The sequence below is a fragment of the Hyla sarda genome, chromosome 3, assembly GCF_029499605.1.
Source record: "Hyla sarda isolate aHylSar1 chromosome 3, aHylSar1.hap1, whole genome shotgun sequence".
NCBI classification, from domain to species: Eukaryota; Metazoa; Chordata; class Amphibia; order Anura; family Hylidae; genus Hyla; species Hyla sarda.
The window spans coordinates 240,761,710-240,771,086 of record NC_079191.1 but is presented as its reverse complement, the minus strand read 5'-3'; positions in this window follow the sequence as shown (position 1 = coordinate 240,771,086).

Genomic DNA, 9,377 nt, shown 5'->3' with positions numbered 1-9,377 from the left:
ACAAGCAAGGCTCTGTTCACTGAGGACAAGCAGGGCTCTGTACAATAAGGATAAGCGGGGCTCTGTACATCGAAGACAAGCAGGGCTCAGTACAGTGAGGACAGGCAGGGCTCCGTACACCAAGCACAAGCAGGGCTCTGTACACTGAGGACAAGCTGGGCTTTGTACACTGAGGGAAAGCAGGGCTCTGTACACTGAAGGCAAGCAGGGCTCTGTACACCGAGGACAAGCGGGGCTCTGTGCACTGAGGACAAGCGAGGCTCTGTACACTAAGGACAATTGGGACTCTGTACACTGAGGATAAGTGGGGGCTCTGTACACTTAGGACAAGCAGGGCTCTGTATACTGAAGAATAGCAGGGCTCTGTACACTGAGGAAAAGCAGGGCTCTGTACACTGAGGAAAAGCAGGGCTCTGTACACTGAGGACAAGCAGGGCTCCGTACACTGGGGACAAGTAGGGCTCTGTACACTGAAGACAAGCAGGGCTCTGTACATTGAAGACAAGCAGGGCTATGTCCACTGAAGACAAGCAGGGCTCTGAACACTGAAGACAAGCAGGGCTCCGTACACTGAGGACCAGCAGGGCTCCGTACACTAAGGACAATTAAGGGTCTGCACTCTAAAGACAAGCCGGGCTCTGTTTAGTGAGGACAAGCAGGGCTCTGTACACTGAGGACAAGCATGGCTCTGTACACTGAAGATAAGCAGGGCTCTGTATACTGAGGACAAGCAAGGCTCTGTTCACTGAGGACAAGCAGGGCTCTGTACAATAAGGATAAGCGGGGCTCTGTACATCGAAGACAAGCAGGGCTCAGTACAGTGAGGACAGGCAGGGCTCCGTACACCAAGCACAAGCAGGGCTCTGTACACTGAGGACAAGCTGGGCTTTGTACACTGAGGGAAAGCAGGGCTCTGTACACTGAAGGCAAGCAGGGCTCTGTACACCGAGGACAAGCGGGGCTCTGTGCACTGAGGACAAGCGAGGCTCTGTACACTAAGGACAATTGGGACTCTGTACACTGAGGATAAGTGGGGGCTCTGTACACTTAGGACAAGCAGGGCTCTGTATACTGAAGAATAGCAGGGCTCTGTACACTGAGGAAAAGCAGGGCTCTGTACACTGAGGAAAAGCAGGGCTCTGTACACTGAGGAAAAGCAGGGCTCTGTACACTGAGGACAAGCAGGGCTCCGTACACTGGGGACAAGCAGGGCTCTGTACACCGAGGACAATCAGGGCTCTGTACACTGAAGACAAGCAGGGCTCTGTACATTGAAGACAAGCAGGGCTATGTACACTGAAGACAAGCAGGGCTCTGAACACTGAAGACAAGAAGGGCTCTGTACACTGAGGACAAGTAGGGCTCCGTACACTGAGGACAAGCAGGGCTCTGTGCACCGAGGACAGGCAGGGATCTGTACACTGAAGACAAGCAGGGCTCTGTACAGTGAAGATAAGAAGGGCTCTGTACACTGAAGACAAGAAGGGCTCTGTACACTGAGGACAAGCAGGGGTCTGTACACTGAAGACAAGAAGGGCTCTGTACACTTAGGACAAGCAGGGCTCTGTATACTGAAGAATAGCAGGGCTCTGTACACTGAGGATAAGCAGGGCTCTGTATACTGAGGACAAGCAAGGCTCTGTTCACTGAGGACAAGCAGGGCTCTGCACAATAAGGATAAGCGGGGCTCTGTACATCGAAGACAAGCAGGGCTCAGTACAGTGAGAACAGGCAGGGCTCCGTACACCAAGCACAAGCAGGGCTCTGTACACTGAGGACAAGCTGGGCTTTGTACACTGAGGGAAAGCAGGGCTCTGTACACTGAAGGCAAGCAGGGCTCTGTACACCGAGGACAAGCGGGGCTCTGTGCACTGAGGACAAGCGAGGCTCTGTACACTAAGGACAATTGGGACTCTGTACACTGAGGATAAGTGGGGGCTCTGTACACTTAGGACAAGCAGGGCTCTGTATACTGAAGAATAGCAGGGCTCTGTACACTGAGGAAAAGCAGGGCTCTGTACACTGAGGAAAAGCAGGGCTCTGTACACTGAGGACAAGCAGGGCTCCGTACACTGGGGACAAGCAGGGCTCTGTACACTGAAGACAAGCAGGGCTCTGTACATTGAAGACAAGCAGGGCTATGTACACTGAAGACAAGCAGGGCTCTGAACACTGAAGACAAGAAGGGCTCTGTACACTGAGGACAAGTAGGGCTCCGTACACTGAGGACAAGCAGGGCTCTGTGCACCGAGGACAGGCAGGGATCTGTACACTGAAGACAAGCAGGGCTCTGTACAGTGAAGATAAGAAGGGCTCTGTACACTGAAGACATGAAGGGCTCTGTACACTGAAGACAAGAAGGGCTCTGTACACTGAGGACAAGCAGGGGTCTGTACACTGAAGACAAGAAGGGCTCTGTACACTGAGGACAAGCAGGGGTCTGTACACTGAAGACAAGAAGGGCTCTGTACACTTAGGACAAGCAGGGCTCTGTATACTGAAGAATAGCAGGGCTCTGTACACTGAGGAAAAGCAGGGCTCTGTACACTGAGGACAAGCAGGGCTCTGTACACCGAGGACAATCAGGGCTCTGTACACTGAAGACAAGCAGGGGTCTGTACATTGAAGACAAGCAGGGCTATGTACACCGAGGACAATCAGGGCTCTGTACACTGAAGACAAGCAGGGGTCTGTACATTGAAGACAAGCAGGGCTATGTACACTGAAAACAAGCAGGGCTGTGAACACTGAACACAAGAAGGGCTCTGTACACTGAAGACAAGAAGGGCTCTGTACACTGAGGACAAGCAGGGCTCTGAACACTGAGGAAAAGCAGGACGCAGTACAATAAGGACAAGCAGGGCTCTGAACACTGAGGACAAGCAGGACTCAATACAATAAGGACAAGCAGGGCTCTGTGCACTGAGGACAATCAGGGCTCTGTACACTTAGGACAAGCAAGGCTTTGTACAATAAGGACAAGAGGGGCTCTGTACAACGAGGACAAGCAGGGCTCTGTACACTGAGGACAAGCAGGGCTCTGTGCACTGAGGACAAGCAGGGCTCTGCACAGTGAGGACACGCAGGGCTCTGTACACTGAGGACAAGCATGGCTCTGTACAATAAGGACAAGCAGGGCTCCCTACACTGAGGACAAGCAGGGCTCTGTACACTAAGGACAAGCGGAGCCCCGTGCACTGAGGACAAGCAGAGCTCCATGCACTGAGGAAAAGTTGTGGTCTGTACACTGAGGACAAGCGGGGTTCTGTACACTGAAGACAAGCAGGGCTCTGTACAGTGAGGACAAGCAGGGCTCTGTGCACTGAGGACAAGCAGGGCTCTGTGCACCGAGGACAAGCAGGGGTCTGTACACTGAAGATAAGCAGGGCTCTGTACACTGAGGACAAGCAGGGCTCTGTGCACTGAGGACAAGCAGGGCTCTGCACAGTGAGGACACGCAGGGCTCTGTACACTGAGGACAAGCATGGCTCTGTACAATAAGGACAAGCAGGGCTCCCTACACTGAGGACAAGCAGGGCTCTGTACACTAAGGACAAGCGGGGCCCCGTGCACTGAGGACGAGCAGGGCTCTGTGCACTGAGGACAAGCAGGGGTCTGTACACTGAAGATAAGCAGGGCTCTGTACACTGAGGACAAGCAGGGCTCTGTACATTGAAGACAAGAAGAACTCTGTACACTGAAGACAAGCTGGGCTCTGTACACTGAAGACAAGAAGATCTCTGTACACTGAGGACAAGCAGGGCTCTGTACACTGAGAAAAGCAGGACGCAGTACAATAAGGATAAGCAGGGCTCTGAACACTGAGAACAAGCATGGCTCAATACAATAAGGACAAGCAGGGATCTGAACACCGAGGACAAGCAGGGCTCTGTAAACTGAGGACAAGCAGGGCTCTGTACACTTAGGACAAGCAAGGCTTTGTACAATAAGGACAAGCAAGGCTTTGTACAATAATGACAAGAGGGGCTCTGTACACCGAGGACAAGCAGGGCTCTGTACAGTGAGGACAAGCAGGGCTCTTTGCACTGAGGACAAGCAGGGCTCTGTGCACTGAGGACAAGCAGTGGTCTGTACACTGAAGATAAGCAGGGCTCTGTACACTGAGGACAAGCAGGGCTCTGTGCACTGAGGACAAGCAGGGCTCTGCACAGTGAGGACACGCAGGGCTCTGTACACTGAGGACAATCAGGGCTCTGTACACTGAAGACAAGCATGGCTCTGTACAATAAGGACAAGCAGGGCTCCGTACACTGAGGACAAGCAGGGCTCTGTACACTAAGGACAAGCAGGGCCCCGTACACTGAGGACAAGCAGGGCTCTGTACACTGAGGAAAAGTGGGGGTCTGTACACTGAGGACAAGCGGGGGTCTGTACACTGAAGACAAGCAGGGCTCCATACACTGAGGACAAACAGGGATCTATACACTCAGGACAAGCAGGGCCCTGTACAGTGAGGACAAGCAGGGGTCTGTAAACTGAAGACAAGCAGGGCTCCGTACACTGAGGACCAGCAGGGCTCTGTACACTGAGGACAAGCAGGGCTCTGTACATTGAAGACCTCATTGTATACTGAAGACCTCATTGTATACTGATTGACAGCGAATCACTCCTCACGTGTAGGCCACAACAGTATAAACACTCAGCATTATTTGTATATAGATGCCCTGTACATTCACAGAAAAAGAAGGGCTCTGTACACTGAATACAAGCTGGGCTCCATACACTGACGACAAGCAGGGCTCTGTACACCAAGGACAATCAGGGTTCTGTACACTGAAGACAAGCAGGGCTCTGTACACTGAAGACAAGAAGGGCTTTGTACACTGAGGACAATCCAGAATCTGTACACTGAGGAAAGCGGGACGCAGTACAATAAGGACAAGCAGGGCTCTGAACACTAGGGACAAGCAGGGCTCAATACAATAAGGACAAGCAGGGCTCTGAACACCCAGGACAAGCAGGGCTATGTACACTGAGGACAAGCAAGGCTCTGTACAATAAAGACAAGCAGGGCTCTCTACACTGAGGACAAGCAGGGCTCTGTATTCTGAGGACAAACAGGGCTCCGTACACTAAGGACAAATGGGGGGTATGTACACTGAAGACAATCAGGGCTCCATATACTGAGGTCAAGCAGGGGTCTGTACAATGAAGACAAGGAGGGCTCTGTTTACTGAGGACAAGCAGGGCTCTGTACACTGAGGACAAGCTTGGCCCTGTACACCGAAGATAAGCAGGGCTCTGAACACTGAGGACAAGCAAGGCTCTGTACACTGAGGACAAGCAGGAATCTGTACAATAAGGATAAGCGGGGCTCTGTACATCGAAGACAAGCAGGGCTCAGTACAGTGAGGACAAGCAGGGCTCCGTACAGTGAGGACAAGCAGGGCTCCGTACACCAAGCGCAAGCAGGGCTCTGTACACTGAGGACAAGCAAGGCTCTCTAGACTGAAGACAAGCCGGGCTCTGTACACCGAGGACAAGCGTGGCTCTGTGCACTGAGGACAAGCGTGGCTCTGTACACTAAGGACAAGCGGGACTCTGTACACTGAGGACAAGCGGGACACTCTACACTGAAGACAAGCAGGGCTCTGTACATTGAGGACAAGCAGGGCTCTGTACACTGAGGACAAGCAGGTCTCTATACAATAAGGACAAGCAGGGCTCCGTACACTGAGGACAAGCAGGGCTCTGTACACGGAGGACAAGCTGGGCTCTGTACATTGAAGACAAGCAGGGCTCTGTACACTGAAGACAAGAAGGGCTCTGTACACTGAAGACAAGAAGGGCTCTGTACACTGAAGACAAGAAGGGCTCTATACACTGAGGACAAGCAGGGCTCTGTACACTAAGCAAAAGCAGGACGCAGTACAATAAGGACAAGCAGGGCTCTGAACACTGAGGACAAGCAGGGGTCTGTACACTGAAGACAAGCAGGGCTCTGTACACTGAGGACAAACAGGGCTCTATACACTGAGCACCAGCAGGGCTCCGTACATTGAGGACAATTAAGGGTCTGTACTCTAAAGACAAGCCGGGCTCTGTTTACTGAGGACAAGCAGGGCTCTGTACACTGAGGACAAGCAAGGCTCTGTACACTGAGGACAAGCAGGGCTCTGTACAATAAGGATAAGCGGGGCTCTGTACATCGAAGACAAGCAGGCCTCAGTACAGTGAGGACAAGCAGGGCTCCACACAGTAAGTACAACCAGGGCTCCGTACACCAAGCATAAGAAGGGCTCTGTACACTGAGGACAAGCAGGGCTCTATACACTGAGGACAAACAGGGATCTATACACTGAGGACAAGCAGGGCCCTGTACAGTGAGGACAAGCAGGGGTCTGTAAACTGAAGACAAGCAGGGCTCCGTACACTGAGGACCAGCAGGGCTCTGTACACTGAGGACAAGCAGGGCTCTGTATACTGAAGACAAGCAGGGCTCTGTACACTGAGGAAAAGCAGGGCTCTGTACACTGAGGAAAAGCAGGGCTCTGTACACTGAGGACAAGTAGGGCTCCATACACTGAGGACAAGCAGGGCTCTCTACACCGAGAACAAGCAGGGCTCTGTACACTGAAGACAAGCTGGGCTCTGTACATTGAAGACAAGCAGGGCTCTGTACACTGAAGACAAGAAGGGCTCTGTACAATGAACACAAGAAGGGCTCTGTACACTGAGGAGAAGCAGGGCTCTGTACACTGAGGAAAAGCAGGACGCAGTACAATAAGGACAAGCAGGGCTCTGAACACTGAGGACAAGCAGGGGTCTGTACACTGAAGACAAGCAGGGCTCTGTACACTGAGGAAAAACAGGGCTCTGTACATTGAGGACAAGCAGGGCTCTGTGCCCTGAGGACATGCAGGGGTCTGTACACTGAAGACAAGCAGGGGTCTGTACACTGAAGACAAGCAGGGGTCTGTAATCTGAAGACAAGCAGGGCTCTGTGCACTGAGGACAATCAGGGCTCTGTACACTGAGGACAAGCAGGGCTCTGTACACTGAGGACAAGCAGGCCTCCGTACACTAAGGACAAGCGGGGGTCCGTACACTGAGGACAAGCAGGGCTCTGTGCACTGAGGACAAACAGGGCTCTGTATACCGAGGACAAGCAGGGCTCCGTATATTGAGAACAAGCAGGGCTCTGTACACTGAAGACAAGCAGGGCTCTGTTTACTGAGGACAAGAAGGGCTCTGTACACCGAGGACAAGCAGGGCTCTGTACAGTGAGGACAAGCATGGTTCTGTACACCGAGGACAAGCAGGGCCCTGTACAATAAGGACAAGCGGGGCTCCGTACACTGAGGACATGCAGGGCTCTGTACACTGAGGACAAGCGGGACTCTGTACACTGAGGACAAGTGGGGGCTCTGTACACTGAGGACAAGCAGGGCTCTGTACACTGAGGACAAGCAGGTCTCTATACAATAAGGACAAGCAGGGCTCCGTACACTGAGGACAAGCAGGGCTCTGTACACGGAGGACAAGCTGGGCTCTGTACACCGAGGACAAGCGTGGCTCTGTGCACTGAGGACAAGCGTGGCTCTGTACACTAAGGACAAGCGGGACTCTGTACACTGAGGACAAGCGGGACACTCTACACTGAAGACAAGCAGGGCTCTGTACATTGAGGACAAGCAGGGCTCTGTACACTGAGGACAAGCAGGTCTCTATACAATAAGGACAAGCAGGGCTCCGTACACTGAGGACAAGCAGGGCTCTGTACACGGAGGACAAGCTGGGCTCTGTACATTGAAGACAAGCAGGGCTCTGTACACTGAAGACAAGAAGGGCTCTGTACACTGAAGACAAGAAGGGCTCTGTACACTGAAGACAAGAAGGGCTCTATACACTGAGGACAAGCAGGGCTCTGTACACTAAGCAAAAGCAGGACGCAGTACAATAAGGACAAGCAGGGCTCTGAACACTGAGGACAAGCAGGGGTCTGTACACTGAAGACAAGCAGGGCTCTGTACACTGAGGACAAACAGGGCTCTATACACTGAGCACCAGCAGGGCTCCGTACATTGAGGACAATTAAGGGTCTGTACTCTAAAGACAAGCCGGGCTCTGTTTACTGAGGACAAGCAGGGCTCTGTACACTGAGGACAAGCAAGGCTCTGTACACTGAGGACAAGCAGGGCTCTGTACAATAAGTATAAGCGGGGCTCTGTACATCGAAGACAAGCAGGCCTCAGTACAGTGAGGACAAGCAGGGCTCCACACAGTAAGTACAACCAGGGCTCCGTACACCAAGCATAAGAAGGGCTCTGTACACTGAGGACAAGCAGGGCTCTATACACTGAGGACAAACAGGGATCTATACACTGAGGACAAGCAGGGCCCTGTACAGTGAGGACAAGCAGGGGTCTGTAAACTGAAGACAAGCAGGGCTCCGTACACTGAGGACCAGCAGGGCTCTGTACACTGAGGACAAGCAGGGCTCTGTATACTGAAGACAAGCAGGGCTCTGTACACTGAGGAAAAGCAGGGCTCTGTACACTGAGGAAAAGCAGGGCTCTGTACACTGAGGACAAGTAGGGCTCCATACACTGAGGACAAGCAGGGCTCTCTACACCGAGAACAAGCAGGGCTCTGTACACTGAAGACAAGCTGGGCTCTGTACATTGAAGACAAGCAGGGCTCTGTACACTGAAGACAAGAAGGGCTCTGTACAATGAACACAAGAAGGGCTCTGTACACTGAGGAGAAGCAGGGCTCTGTACACTGAGGAAAAGCAGGACGCAGTACAATAAGGACAAGCAGGGCTCTGAACACTGAGGACAAGCAGGGGTCTGTACACTGAAGACAAGCAGGGCTCTGTACACTGAGGAAAAACAGGGCTCTGTACATTGAGGACAAGCAGGGCTCTGTGCCCTGAGGACATGCAGGGGTCTGTACACTGAAGACAAGCAGGGGTCTGTACACTGAAGACAAGCAGGGGTCTGTAATCTGAAGACAAGCAGGGCTCTGTGCACTGAGGACAATCAGGGCTCTGTACACTGAGGACAAGCAGGGCTCTGTACACTGAGGACAAGCAGGCCTCCGTACACTAAGGACAAGCGGGGGTCCGTACACTGAGGACAAGCAGGGCTCTGTGCACTGAGGACAAACAGGGCTCTGTATACCGAGGACAAGCAGGGCTCCGTATATTGAGAACAAGCAGGGCTCTGTACACTGAAGACAAGCAGGGCTCTGTTTACTGAGGACAAGAAGGGCTCTGTACACCGAGGACAAGCAGGGCTCTGTACAGTGAGGACAAGCATGGTTCTGTACACCGAGGACAAGCAGGGCCCTGTACAATAAGGACAAGCGGGGCTCCGTACACTGAGGACATGCAGGGCTCTGTACACTGAGGA